Genomic DNA, 14,447 nt, shown 5'->3' on the forward strand with positions numbered 1-14,447 from the left:
AACTGCGACTGTATCACGAAACCTGTATGGCGATGACGGCCTGCCAAAGGGGGCATAACGAGAGGCGGTTGACGAAGCTGCAATGACGATGTTGCAACGACCGCGACGACATCACGACCGCGGTACGAGGACGAACGCACGAAGACGACTGTATGACGATGACCGAACGACGACGATGGCATGAAAAGGTAAGAGGACGATCGAATGACTGCAACTGTTTGGCAACAATGGCACGACGGTGACTGTATCACAAAGACTGTGTGGTGACGATGTCCTGACGAAGGCGGCATAAAAAGAGGCGGGTGACGAAGCTGGAATGAACATGGTGCAATGACCTCGATGGCATGACAACTGTGGTACGAGGCCAAACGCATGAAGGCCAATATATGACGATGACAAAATGGGGATAATGGCGTGAAAAGGTGAGACGATAAACAGATGACAGCGAATGTATGGCAACAATGGCATAACGGCGACTGTATCACAAAGACTCTATGGCGACAATGGCCTGATGAAGGCGGCATAAAGAGAGGCCGTTGACGAAGCTGGAATGACGATATTACAACGAACATGACGGCGATGACAACGATACCATGAGGGCGACTCTATGACAACCATGGGCGCCGTATCGCGACTGTATCGCGAAGCCTCTATGGCATCGATGGCCTGAACGGAGGCATCACGAGAGGCGGTTGACAAATCTGTAATAACGATGTTGCAACTATGACGATGGCATCACGACCGCGGTACCAGGTCGAATGCAGAAAGACACCAGTCTGACGAAGACAAAATGTCGACGATGGAAGCAAAAGGTGGGAGGGCAAACGGGAGAATATGACCTTGTGGCAACAATGGTATAACGGCGACTGTATCACAAAGGTTGTATGGCGACGATGGCCTGACGACGGCGGCATGACGAGAGGCGGTTGACGAAGCTGGAATGGCGATGTTGCAATGAACGCGACAGCATCACAACCACAGTACGAGGACGAACGCATGAAGACGGCTGTATGACGATGACACAACGTCAACGATGACATGAAAAGGTATGAGGACCATCGCATGATGGTGACTGTATGACAACAATGGCATAACGGCGACTGTGTCACGTAGCCTCTATGGCGACGATGGCCTGAACGGCGGCATGACAAGAGGTGGTTGATGAAGCTGTAAGGACGATGGTGCCACGATAACGATGTCATCACGACCCCGGTTCGAGGACAAACACATGAAGACAACTGTATGACGATGACACAACGAGGACGACGGCATGATAAGGTGAGGGGACACATTGATGACTACGACGGTATGGCAACAATGGCATAAAGGCGACTGTATCACGATGTCTGTACATCGACGATGGCCTGACGATGGCCGCATGATGAGAGGTGGTTGACGAAGTTGGAATGGCAATATTGCAGTGACCGCGACGGTATCACGAATACGGAACGAGGGCGTACGCATGAAGACCACTTTATGATGATGACACAATGACAGCGATGACATGAAAAGGTTTGAGGACCATCACATGATGGCGACTGCATGTCAACAATAGCATATTGGCGAGTGTATCACGAAACCTGATGATGTGTGGAGTGTTGTGGTGCAAGGGCCAGGTTTGGCCAAAGAGTGCCATGACAAAAGGTAGTGTTAACGATGTCTTATGGATGTATTATGATTATTACGATGTATTATGTATTATGAAAGTGGCCTAAAAATAGTCGCTGTAAAGTGCGTAAAATCTACGTGCTATAAAATTATGGCGATGATTAATGACGAAGACTGTGAAGATTAAAATCCATCGTAAAAGAATGATGCATTGTTTAAAATATGCGAGACGTTAAATTTCTTACAGCACTACAGCCTCGCCAGACCCTATTGAAAAAATATGTATGAGAATTTCACGAGAACTTCTGTACGCTATTATTGCTTCGTAGACTCGACGACGTCGTACATCACATGTGTACGAGTGGACATCGTCAATGAACGAGATCGTTCTCGTGTGGGTATATTAAACGAGATTATTCTCGCATAGCTGTGCTTGACGAGATAGTTCTCGCACGGCGATGCGAAACGATATCGTTCTCGTTTGTGTATGCTACATGAAAATGTTCTCATTCAGCTATGCAAAATGACACCATTCTTGTTTAGCTGCATTCTACAAGTGTTCGCATTTGTGTTGAATGAGTTCTTTTGTTCATGCAATATTTTTGGTGAAGTTCCACACAGTAACACATTCTGCCAACATTGCAGCGATTAATTTCGATCACGTGAGTCGGCCGATGTGCCAGCTCAGAGACAAAGAGGACACTTTTTAGGGCCCACAATTAACACAAACCATCTTTATTTTGTATTCCGAAGCATCGTGGCCAGGTGCTTGTTCAGGTCCTTCAGCCTCCTTGCCTCCGTATCCACAGTGTTCGGCGTTTTTGAAACAGTGCTCGTATGCATCTGCACAAAAATGTAAACAAAGCAGCCGGCCCTGTTAGATTACAACAAGCCATTGGAACTGACATGCACAATAGGTAGCTCCACTGCATAACTGATTTGGCTGGTTCTTGCATGATATTGTGTGTAAAGCGTGAACATCTCACAGAGAAACAGGAAAAAGAGAACACGGAGGCTCATGAGTTTTCTACCTACGTAAATTGATATTTCAAGATTAACCACAGCAGTTGAAAGCAAGTGCTCGTCCTCGCATTGTCTTGTTCTCGTCTCTGTTAAATGTTCGTGTTTCACAAAGAATAGAAATGGCTGCAGAATTGCAATACAAGACCACTGAAATAGTCTAATACTTTTCCACAAGTATTTTACATTAAATGAACAAGTATAACCAGCACAATGCGTTGGCGGGCTAGTTGGTGCGAATCCATGAATACTTTGTTTAGCGCGAAACGACACACACAAGAAAGACGACAGGACAAGGCGCTACTCTGAACTGACAGCATTTTATTGCGTCACTCCTTTATAGACCGCTCAAACCAAAGGAACATGCGCAGTGAGCACCATGCGGTGGAGCCACCAACAACATCCGATCCAAAGAGCGCACTCATGCGACAGAATCCAAAAAACCAAATTCAGCGCTGTACAAAGTTAAGGAAAGCACACTACTGCACTGCGACTCCAATGACTTAATGAAAAATGCTTCCGATAACTCTCGGGCGGTGGTGTCACGGCTCTTTTTCAAGATCGTGGTATCAGAAAACATGGGTTTGCATTTGGACGTTTTACAATGCTGAGCCAAATGGGAACCTTTGCCTGTTGCTATGGATCATGTATGGCTTATGTTCTCTAAGGCGCTCGTTAACACAGCGGCCTGACTGCCCTACATACACTTTGCCACATGACAAGGGAATCTTATATAAACGACACCGACGCTGCATTCTACAAACTTCACATAGCTCTTTTCACAATCAGGTTTTTTACTTATTTTAGAAATACGGCAGCACAACATTGACAGTTTCTGAGGAGCGGAAAACACTACCGGAATTTGGTATTTAGTGGCGACATTCTTTAGATTGTGAGCCACTCTGTGGCAATACGGCACAACTTCAGGCCTCTTCTTTTGTGTGATGCAGTTACTTTTGTGCCGCTTCCCTTTCAGTTTCTGAAGCAATACTTCCGAGACTGATGTTACCACCACACTTGGGTAACCAGCAGTCTGCAGCCTATTTAACTGTGCAATGAAACTCATGTTCGCAGAGTGATGACAAGATTGCATTAAGGAAGATTCTAAACACATCAAAGCAATGGCGCGTTTCACAGTCTTTGAGTGCGCAGACGCATAAGGTAAAAGTTCCTTACGTGCGCGTGGCGAGTACATCCGACAGGCGTGGCCTGTTTGTAAGGATAGCTGCAAATCTAAAAACTGGAGTTTACCGTCCCTAGATAGCTCATGCGTGAAAGTTAAACCTTTGCCATTGTCATTGAAAAGTGTTAAAATATCAGCTACCGTCACGGAGCATTCGTTGTTGGTCTGTTTTATCACAACAAGAAAATCGTCAACATATCTAAAAATTTGAACCGAGTCATTGTTTAAGGCACTCTTAAGAGTGCGGTCGACAAAAGATAAAAAAATATTACAAAGAGCAGGCGCCACACATGAACCAATACACACACCATTTTTCTGGATAAAAAGGTTATTTTCGAACAGGATAAAAGTTGCACTTATATAAAATTCAAGAAGGGACATGAAACCTTCTGAAGACAACCCGGTGGCATTGCAAAAATCTACCTCGCCACTTTCTTCGATGCACGTCATCACACTGCGAAATAGCTCATCATGCGGTATTGAATAGTAAAGATCTTCGACATCAACAGAAAAAATGTCGGCTACTGAATGGTTGTCTTCCAGAAAGGAAACAACATCGAAAGAATCCTTTATGCCATAAGGATCATCAATAGTTAAATGCTTCAACTGTTTTTGCAAAAAGCGGCTAACCAAAACCTGCCAATAGTTGTTTTCACTGACTATTGTACGGAAAGGCACATCCGGTTTGTGTGTTCTTGCAGTGAAAAAAAAACATCTAAAGCAAGTACCTTACATTGTTTACCATCTTTCACAATCTTGGTGAGGCCTATATTTTCCAACAAAGAAATGGCTTTGCGTTTTACCTTCTGAGCTTTCTCATTTGCCAGAATGAAGTGTTTGTTGACAGCCTCAATGGCTTTTTTGTTGAAGACAGCAGACGGAGCTATCACAAACCCGCCCTCTTTGTCACTCAGTAACAGCCGCAGTTCATTGTCTCTAAAGAAAGATACTGTCCTTTTGATCACAGCTGTCGAAGGTGGCGCGCTCCCAGTGGCGGTCCTACGAAGGTTGTCCACCCTATCGAGGAGGCACCGCTCCTGGTCCTCTAGTTCTGCTTTCCTTGCGATGCGCCTGTTCAAAGCCAGTAGCTCATGTGCAGGAATTCTTGGTTCCGTGCTGTACTTCGGCCCATTCTTTAGCAATGCAGCAACTTCATCAGGAAGCCTGACGTCACCGAGTACCTGGAAACCAGTGGTGACCGGTTGCGTTTTTTCCTTTCTGCACGGTAGTCTGGACCGGAGGAGTAGCAGCAGCTGTGTCCACCAGAATTCTGTAGTCCAAGTTGATAGAAGTCTGTAGAAACGAAACTTCTTCTAGGCCACAATAGGTGCATCGCGCGAGTAGCACACAGCTCTCAACCAGTCGTACAGAAGGCGTACCTGCCCCCAAATTTCAGAACGAAGAATCCGACACATTCGCCGCACGTGACCGACGGAAGGCCTGACGTTCCCGATGAGACTCGCCACATCTTGAGGAACATGTCCATTCTTCATGCAGAACGTAAGCATCTTTGCACGGCACACAGCAAAAGCTATGTGACTGACCAGAACAGCAGGATCAGGAGACAAATATCAGTGAGCCCTGATATTTGTGTGTCTGTGTCATAGGCCTCACCAAGATTGTGAAAGATGTAAAACAATGTAAGCTACTTGCTTTAGAGGTTTTTTCACTGCAAAAACGCACAAACCGGATGTGCCTTTCCGTACAATAGTCAGTGAAAACAACTGTTGGCAGGTTTTGGTTAGGCGCTTTTTGCAAAAACAGTTTAATCATTTAACTATTGACGATCCTTATGGCATAAAGGATTCTTTCGATGTTGTTTCCTTTCTGGAAGACAACCATTCATTAGCCAACATTTTTTCTGTTGACGTCGAAGATCTTTACGATTCTATACCGCATGATGAGCTATTTCGCAGTGTGATGATGTGCATCGAAGAAAGTGGCGAGGTAGATTTTTGCAATGCCACCGGGTTATCTTCGGAAAGTTTCATGTCCCTTCTTGAATTTTATTGAAGTGCAACTTTTATCCTGTTCGAAAATAACCTTTTTATCCAGAAAAATGGTGTGTGTATTGGTTCATGTGTGGCGCCTGCTCTTTGTAATATTTTTTTATCTTTTGTCGACCGCGCTCTTAAGAGTGCCTTAAACAATGACTCGGTTCAAATTGTTAGATATGTTGACGATTTTCTTGTTGTGATAAAACAGACTAACAACGAATGCTCCGTGACGGTAGCTGATATTTTAACACTTTTCAATGACAATGGCAAAGGTTTAACTTTCACACATGAGCTATCTAGGGACGGTAAACTCCAGTTTTTAGATTTGCAGCTATCCTTACAAACAGGCCACGCCTGTCAGATGTACTCGCCACGCGCACGTAAGGAACTTTTACCTTACGCGTCTGCGCACTCAAAGACTGTGAAACGCGCCATTGCTTTGATGTGTTTAGAATCTTCCTTTATGCAATCTTGTCATCACTCTGCGAACATGAGTTTCATTGCACAGTTAAATAGGCTGCAGGCTGCTGGTTACCCAAGTGTGGTGGTGACGTCAGTCTCGGAGGTATTGCTTCAGAAACTGAAAGGGAAGCGGCACAAAAGTAACTGCATCACACAAAAGAAGAGGCCTGAAGTTGTGCCGTATTGCCACAGAGTGGCTCACAATCTAAAGAATGTCGCCACTAAATACCAAATTCCGGTAGTGTTTTCCGCTCCTCAGAAACTGTCAATGTCGTGCAGCCGTATTTCTAAAACAAGTAAAAAACCTGATTGTGAAAAGAACCACGTGAAGTTTGTAGAATGCAGCGTCAGTGTCGTTTATAAGATTCCCTTGTCATGTGGCAAAGTGTATGTAGGGCAGCCAGGCCGCTGTGTTAACGAGCGCCTTAGAGAACATGAGCGATCCATACCAACAGGCACAGGTTCCCATTTGGCTCAGCATTGTAAAACATGCAAATGCAAACCCATGTTTCGTGATACCACGATTTTGAAAAAGAGCCGTGACACCACCGCCCGAGAGTTATCGGAAGCATTTTTCATTAAGTCACTGGAGTCACAGTGCATTAGTGTGCCTTCCTTAACCTAGTAAAGCACTGAATTTGGTTTTTTGGATTCTGTCACATGAGTGCGCTCTTTGGATCGGATGTTGGTGGTGGCTTCACCGCATTGTGCTCACTGCGCATGTTCCTCTGGTTTGAGCGCTCTATAAAGGAGTGACGCAATAAAATGATGTCAGTTGAGAGTAGCGCCTTGTCCTGTCGTCTTGTGTGTGTCGTTTTGCGCTAAACAAAGTATTCATGAAGCATAACCAGCTCATGCAAGTGAATACACAGATTTCACAGCTTTTTGCTACCGCACTGCGGAATATGCAGATGGAAAACACTGCATAGATGCCAGTGCAGACTTGTTTATAGGAAAGATTAATGCACCTTTAATACCACTATAGAAACTAAATGACAGTTTTTGTTAGCATGTTAGAGCACTCAATATGACCAGCTTCTATTACATAACATTTCAGCTGCTGTCTGGCCCTGCTCCCGATACTGCACTGGTCAAACATAGGTGCAACCACACTCTTCAATGGCTTTTTGTATTATTGCGTCAGCTTTTTAAGGCTAATTTTAGCCCCCCCCCCCCCCAGTTATCTGGGAGCCGTTGCATCACACTGACGACAGCTGAGACAAGGATCTGTTTGTACGACAAGGTTAATCTTCCTCTTTTGCTTACTTAAACCTCCCCTCACTTTACTAATTATGTGGCACAGCAACACAATTGTTATATGCCGCCTCTTTAAAAATGCCTAATTTATTGTACAGGCAGAAATAGCTTCGCTAACCGCAGCACTACTCAATTTTCATTAAAAAGAATATCTTACTCCTGAAGCAGTGCAACAACTACAGCTACCAAACTGGTTGTTTGCTGGTGCAAAATATTAATAAGCTTACCGGCTAATGTAAAAACTACAATATTTTTATCGTCATATCAGCATTCATAGTAGCCATGCCATGTGTCGCATTCGCAGTTGTGCAAGCAACATGCATTGCCGATTTATCTGTTAGCATTGCCCTTTCGCTTCTCGCTTGATATTGCTGGGCAAGCAGTCAAACTGGATAGTTAGACACTGCCTGTCACCTCCTTACCTTCCTTATGAATTGTGCATTAAATGAGGATTTTTTCTTGGTGAAACAGTTCTAGTTTGAGGCCTAAACAAGCTCCAAGGGAGTTTGCATTTAAAGAGTGTAACCATCCTCTGAAAACATGTACATGAGGAACACTGCAGAAAGAGCACTTCAAAAAAAGAACACGAGTGTATTTATCCCCAAGGCCAAACCTTGTGTCTTCTTAAATATTTATCAAGTCAAACTCAAAATTGGTACTGAGGTGCAAGGTGTCCACAACATATTACCTTGTGAAAGCACAGTGGTGCCTGGATGTTGTGGGACCAGCTCGGACGTGGAGATCAGCACTGATCAGCAACACTGCAGTCTCCTTACAGCTTTTCTGCAGGCCCAGCCACACCTGCAATAAAACAAGTGAGCTTGGTGCCACAAAGTACTGTATTTACTCGCATAATGATCGCATTTTCTTGTAAAAAAAAATGGTCACAAATTCAGGTGTGTGATCATTATGCCGGTTAAATTTCCCACAAAAAGAATTTTTTTCATCCCGCGTTTGCTGCGGGATGGCAATAGGTCAAGAAATAAGTGGCTGCCACTGTATGTAGTGCGGGACACCGAAACAAAAGTGGCGGCCAGCATAGCAAGCTGAAAACACCAAATGCGCCGAACGCGATTTTTTTTTCTCTCGAGTACATTACTTGCATTAAAAGTTTCTTCCATATCAGTAATGAATAATATCGTTAATATCGGTAAGTTTGTGGCAATAACGTCGCCATGTCCACTATGAGGGGGCAGAAACAGATGGGCACGCTTAGCTGCCAGTGACATAGAAAGACACGGCGGGCATGCTGCAGAAACTGCGGCATTTGTCTTCACTACTATCCTAATACAGCACGTTTGTGCTAAGGGTGGGCAAATATCTTAGCTGTGTTACAAGTGTCGGCGTATGGATAGGGTACACTTCTAACGTATCAGTGTAAATGTGGCTGCTATTGTTGCCGCTCGTGATTTGTTGCGTGCCCACGAGTGCAGATGAGAAGAATCGAAAGGCATCTTTTTTGTTGCTGTTGACCACAACCATTACAAAGCCTACACATAATAAAGGCAATTTTGGTTGTAGCTTTTTTGTCATGGAAGTGCGGAAAGTAATGAAAGGAATGAAAACGAGCATCTGCTTAAAAATGTTTGGTGCGTGCAGACCACTTGGTTTATCTTGAAGAGTTGTTCGCGTAGCATTCGACAGATGGTAAGCGCGATCATTAATAGCTAGACTTGGCACATGACATATCGCTGCAGCAAGTTAGGGGTGCAATCATTACACAGGAAATTAAAAAAATCGAATTTGGATGACAAAATTCAGGGCTGCGATCATTACGTGAGTGCGATCATTATGAGAGTAAATACGGTAAATATAGAAAGTGACACTGTGAACAAAGCAATACTTATTAGGTATGAAATGCTGATATTCGCCCGTAGAAAGCTTTAAGTAACAAAGCCTGCAAGATAAGAAAAATGCAATGTATGGGCCATCTGTACAAGAACATTAATCAAAGGTCCCTTCATTTTTTAGTCCCTTCTCCTCCTCATGCATAGATGGCAGTCAGGTTAAGTAAACTGGACCAGATTGCCACATAGTGTAAGCAAAGGTGGTCACTTTGTGGGCCAATTATGATGCAATAGCACATCATGCATCCCTACAGTTGTTTTAATGTGTTCCGTAATGCTAGCCACCTTGTAGGCCCTACAGTGTCCAAGCATCCATAACTTTAACAGCGTTACCCAGTAGGGATAACCAATAAGTGTTCACAGCAGCACAACTCAGCATATCTATCAGGAGGCTTTCGTTACACTTTTACAATTCTCCTCTTATGGCTTCATCCCAATTTTTGTCAATACAAGCTTGAAGCCTCTGCACAATCTGAATGCACCAGGGCTCTATAAAAAATACCACATCTTCCTACCCAATTCCATGTTTAATATAAGACTGGAAAGTTCACTATCATGTGCAGAACAAGCCAAATTGTTCTGGAATCAAGTAATCTTCCACTACCTGTGAAAAAAAAGCATGCAAGAAAGAGTACGTCGAGCACAGGGGTGTTGATGGATATTAAATACCACTGTCGTGCAGTAGACACCATGTCAACAAAACAGGCCAATGTATAAATGACTGGATCTGCAACCATGTCAACTGAATGCTCAGGTCATTTGGTGGTGCAAAGCTCACTTGCATTATTTTGTTTGAAAACTATGCAACTGTGGCAATGTGTTACGAGCATAGGGCTGGCAAGATTTGTGAGCCTTTCCTTACATGTGTTACAGAGAATCTGCGAGTTGGCTCGCCCTCCAGTGGATTATCAGATAGCAAGACTGCCTATTTATCATTGTAAAACAAGTGTCATAGTAGCCATGCTTCTTTTCGCAGTTGTGTGAGCAACATACATTGTCGATTTATCTGTTCTTGCCCTTTCACCTCTCACTTTATATTGCTCTGCAAGCAGTAAAATTGGATGGCTGTTAGACTGTTATGTCCTGTCACCTCCTCACCTTTCTTATGAATTGTGCATTAAATAAGGCTTTTTTCTTGGTGAAAGAGTGCTACTTTAAGGCATAAACAAGTTCCATGGCAGTTTGCATTTAAGCATCCTCTGAAAACATGTACATGAGGAACACTGCAAGAAGAACGCTTAAAAAAAGAACACGAGTGTATTTATCACCAAGGCCAACCCTTGTGTCTTAGCATATTTCTCAAAACTGATACTGAGGTGCAAGGTGTCTATATCATATTACCTTGTCAATGAAGCAAAGCACAGTGGTGCCTGGATGTTGTGGGACCAGCTCGGACGTGGAGATCAGCACTGATCAGCAACACAGTAGTCTGCTTACTCTTTCTGCAGGCCCAGCCACACTTGCATTAAAACAAGTGAGCTTAGTCTCACAAAAGTATAATATAAAAAGTGACACTGTGAACAAAGTAATTCTTATTAGGTATAAATAGGAATGAAATGATATTCGCCCATAGAAAGCTTTGAGTTAACAAAGCATGCGAGATAAGAAAAGTGCAATGTATGAGCCATCTGTGCAAAAACATAAATCGAAGGTCCCTTTTTTCGCTTCTCTCCTCGTTTTCGTGCATAGATGGCAGACAGGTTAAGTAAACTGGACCAGACTGCCACGTAGCGTAAGCAAAGGTGGTCACTTCTTCGGGGAGCAGCCTGTAGGCTGCTTCTTGAAAGAGTATTAGAAAATGCTAATAATGCATATATGCATTATTCACAAGAGGCCTTGTTTCTCTCAGAATGCCACAGCCAATCACATATGTCAAACTGACCATTTTAAAATGCATGAAAAGTACAGCATAGCTTTGAGGGTACCCCAAACTACTGAAATTCACATCAGCCAAGTTCAGCAGACAACACCATAATCAAGCCTCTAGAAGTTGTGCATATTATTGCAAGTTGACAGAATAATGAGGAAGAGAAGGTGAGGGAGATGGTGCCACTATAGCATAGTTCAAACTCTATCCCACATCATGTGCAGAAGGGCAAAGAATGCGCAGCTTTCAGTTATACTCTCACCTGTGACAACTGCACCAGGTTTACTGACATGCGTAACAAGCAGTATGTGATACCACGTTATTGCATCCTGCAACTGATGTGACATCAGAGATCAGCTTCAAGCTTGACGCTAAGCTATACTAGGGACACATAATGAACTGGCTACATTAAAATCTAAAGCAAAAGTGTTGAACATTGTTTGCCAGCCTGTGCACTTCATATTTTACAAAAATTCTAGACAGAAATCCTGTGTTGGAAAGACAGCACGCACTTTCCTAAAGCTTTCTCTCAGCATCCACACTTTTCTATGCATACATTATTAACCATTATTTACCTTGACACACTGTACACAAGCAGCACACTTGGAAAAGCAGAAACTAACATGTTTTTAGATCAGTGAGTTTTTCTCAGTGCTTTTGTTGCTGCAAACTTAGCCTGCTTCTGGAACGTATCTTAATGAACTTACCTAAAGCAAGTGTCCCTTTGCTAATTTTATTAGGGATTTTTCATTGCTAGCAATTAAGAAAGCAAAGCGCCAGGACTATTTTTTACGTGCATTTTCGCAATCCTATGCCACCCCATTTCTCAGCAGCTTTAGAACATCTTCACTAATAAAACTTCGTTCTCATTACTTAATGGAACATTAGTAAAATTGTAGAATAGCAAGAATTTATAAATTGCATGAGAGACTCAGAAAAGTTGACAGGTGCCAAATACACGAACAGACCCTAGAACACATAAATGGCTGTGACCGTTTAGTACGTACCTTGTGAAAGCAGGCAGATCAGATGCTTTGTCGTGCTGTTCAAGCTGCATAGTGCCGCAGCCTATGTGGTGCAGAGATGCCTCCGTCTCAGGAAATTGTGACATCCCTAAACAATAAATGTTCAGTTTATTGTAATCACTGCTGAAACTGCAAACTTGTGATTTGACAACATCGCGTCAAATTGGGGAAAGCTCTCGTACAGCCAGCTACATGAAGCTGCATCCGCTTAGAGAAATTAAATATTTCATTCTTACATCACAGGCGGTTATTCAACGTGTCAAAGGCACGAAAACAAACAACACTAAACACAAGAAATACAGGTTGCCTTGGCGACAACCTATAAGCATCAAAGTTTGCATCCAAGCTAAAATCTTCTCACGAGTCAGATCATTTGGATGCCGTCGCGCGTTAACGTTAGCTGTGAAAACATCTGCGCAACACATCAACGTACTTCTAGAATTGTCTATACGATTTCTTGCTGAGAAATTACGTATAGAAGCAGTGACATTTCCTGCTTGAATTTTTTTGCCCGTTCAGACGAAGCGATGACCCGGCGCTAGCATACTTCATAACAAAAAGAAAATAAACAATAGATGAAGCACTTAGAACATTAACCTCGGGGTAATTTTCGTGAAACTTTTTGCTAAATGTGCACTCCGATATCGAACGAACATTAGGAAATCACTGTTATTGTTCTTGTAGCTGTACTAATCATCTTCTGCTGCGCATGACAAGGTACAGTGCTCACGGAATGAAACGCGACACGGAGCATTTAGTAAAGCCCTGCAAACGTGCAAAGTACGCGAGAGAACCATGTCATGTCGCAAGGAATTTGGTGACCAAAGGTGACGAGGACTCCGATGTACGTGTACGCACCAAAATTACGTCGATGTGACACGAACTACAGCCGGTGAAAACGAATATATGCGCATTACTAAGCCCTAAATTGACGCGTTTCATTCCGTGAGCACTGTACACTACATGAACCATAAGAATGCGCAAGGCGCCCGACTTACCGTCTGAGGCGAGCGCTCCTTCGTGTCTGTTCACGCCGCATCGACTGCACCAACAGTCCGTCCAGCGTAGTGTTGAATTGCGGTGAACTACAGCACGCGATAGCACAACTATCAACACATTCTTCCGTGCACTGTGACCCGATGCGGGAGCGGCGAGACAAAGAAGCGCGAATTGACCGCACTACGATAATCAACAACGGCGCACCGCAAGAAACATACAGCGAGCTAATAGCGTTGCACAGGCCCCAGGGCTTAGTGATCGTTAATTCACACAAAAAAAGGAGCACATGTTCTCTAAGCACCGCGTAAATATGATCAAACGATCAGCACCACATCGGCCGCCCGCCGCAACAACGCCTATAGAGCGATGGCCTATAGTCCTCTTTAAGTACCCCAATTCCTCGGCTATGCGCACCATGCAGCCCGCTGCCGTTCCCGCCACCGCAGCACTGCCATCGACCTCCGCGCCAAGCATCCGAGCGTCGTCTGCTATAGCCTGGCACAGTTATGGTTGTTAGTCGCGGCACTCGGCATTTACATGGTGCTCGCTGAATAAAGCAGCCGTTATATCTTTCTGTTGTTGTTTAAGCTGAAGTATAATATTCTACAGACACCATACCTGAGAGTGCACGTCCGAAGAAAGTGAGATGAAAAAAAAGGTGGGCCTACAAACCAAAGTGCACACGCAATGTTAACGCTTGGTGACCCACACGTCGCCGGTACTGGCGTCTCCATGAGCGCAAAACTTGGACCGGACGCAAAAGACCTCGACCGCCAGCCACGTGCCCGAGGACAGTTTCAAGGCACACGCAATGAGAAAATAAAATCGGCTACAGCACAAGAAGCGCAAACACCCGCAAGTAACGTGCACATGTCAGCAGAGCAGCGCCGCTCACTTGGCGCAGAGCTCGACCGCAGCGCCCTCACAGTCCCCGGAACAAGTCGCGCCCTGCTCGAAAGGAAGACTCGCGCAACTGAGAAACTACTTCGGTCCGAAATGAAAAGAAATGACGTCGTTTGTTTACTTCGCCGTCTGTGGTTCCGGTAACTGTGATCGCATGAGTAGCGTGGGTAGTAGAGGCGTATTATTTCCATGTTTTTGCGTGTTTTAGGCGGCCTTTTTCAACAACTTTGCTGACATTGCTTTCAACAGTGAGGACAGCCTGTGGAGCAGCCCTATCAA

General features: G+C 44.1%; 1 long non-coding RNA gene across 2 annotated transcripts; it reads right to left on the reverse strand.

Annotated features, from left to right (window-relative positions):
• Positions 1–2,327: 2,327 nt before the first annotated feature.
• LOC135897661 (uncharacterized) lies at positions 2,328–13,820 on the reverse strand. Of its 2 annotated transcripts, XR_010563106.2 has the most exons (5): positions 13,265–13,820; positions 12,249–12,354; positions 10,716–10,833; positions 8,216–8,328; positions 2,328–2,451 (listed from the first exon to the last, which is right to left on the reverse strand). It is a non-coding gene; the product is annotated as an uncharacterized lncRNA (long non-coding RNA). The 2 variants fall into 2 exon arrangements; XR_011510313.1 differs by lacking the exons at positions 12,249–12,354; positions 13,265–13,820 and having other exon boundaries at positions 10,716–10,858.
• Positions 13,821–14,447: the final 627 nt, after the last annotated feature.

This window comes from Dermacentor albipictus, unplaced genomic scaffold, assembly GCF_038994185.2.
Source record: "Dermacentor albipictus isolate Rhodes 1998 colony unplaced genomic scaffold, USDA_Dalb.pri_finalv2 scaffold_78, whole genome shotgun sequence".
NCBI lineage: Eukaryota > Metazoa > Arthropoda > Arachnida > Ixodida > Ixodidae > Dermacentor > Dermacentor albipictus.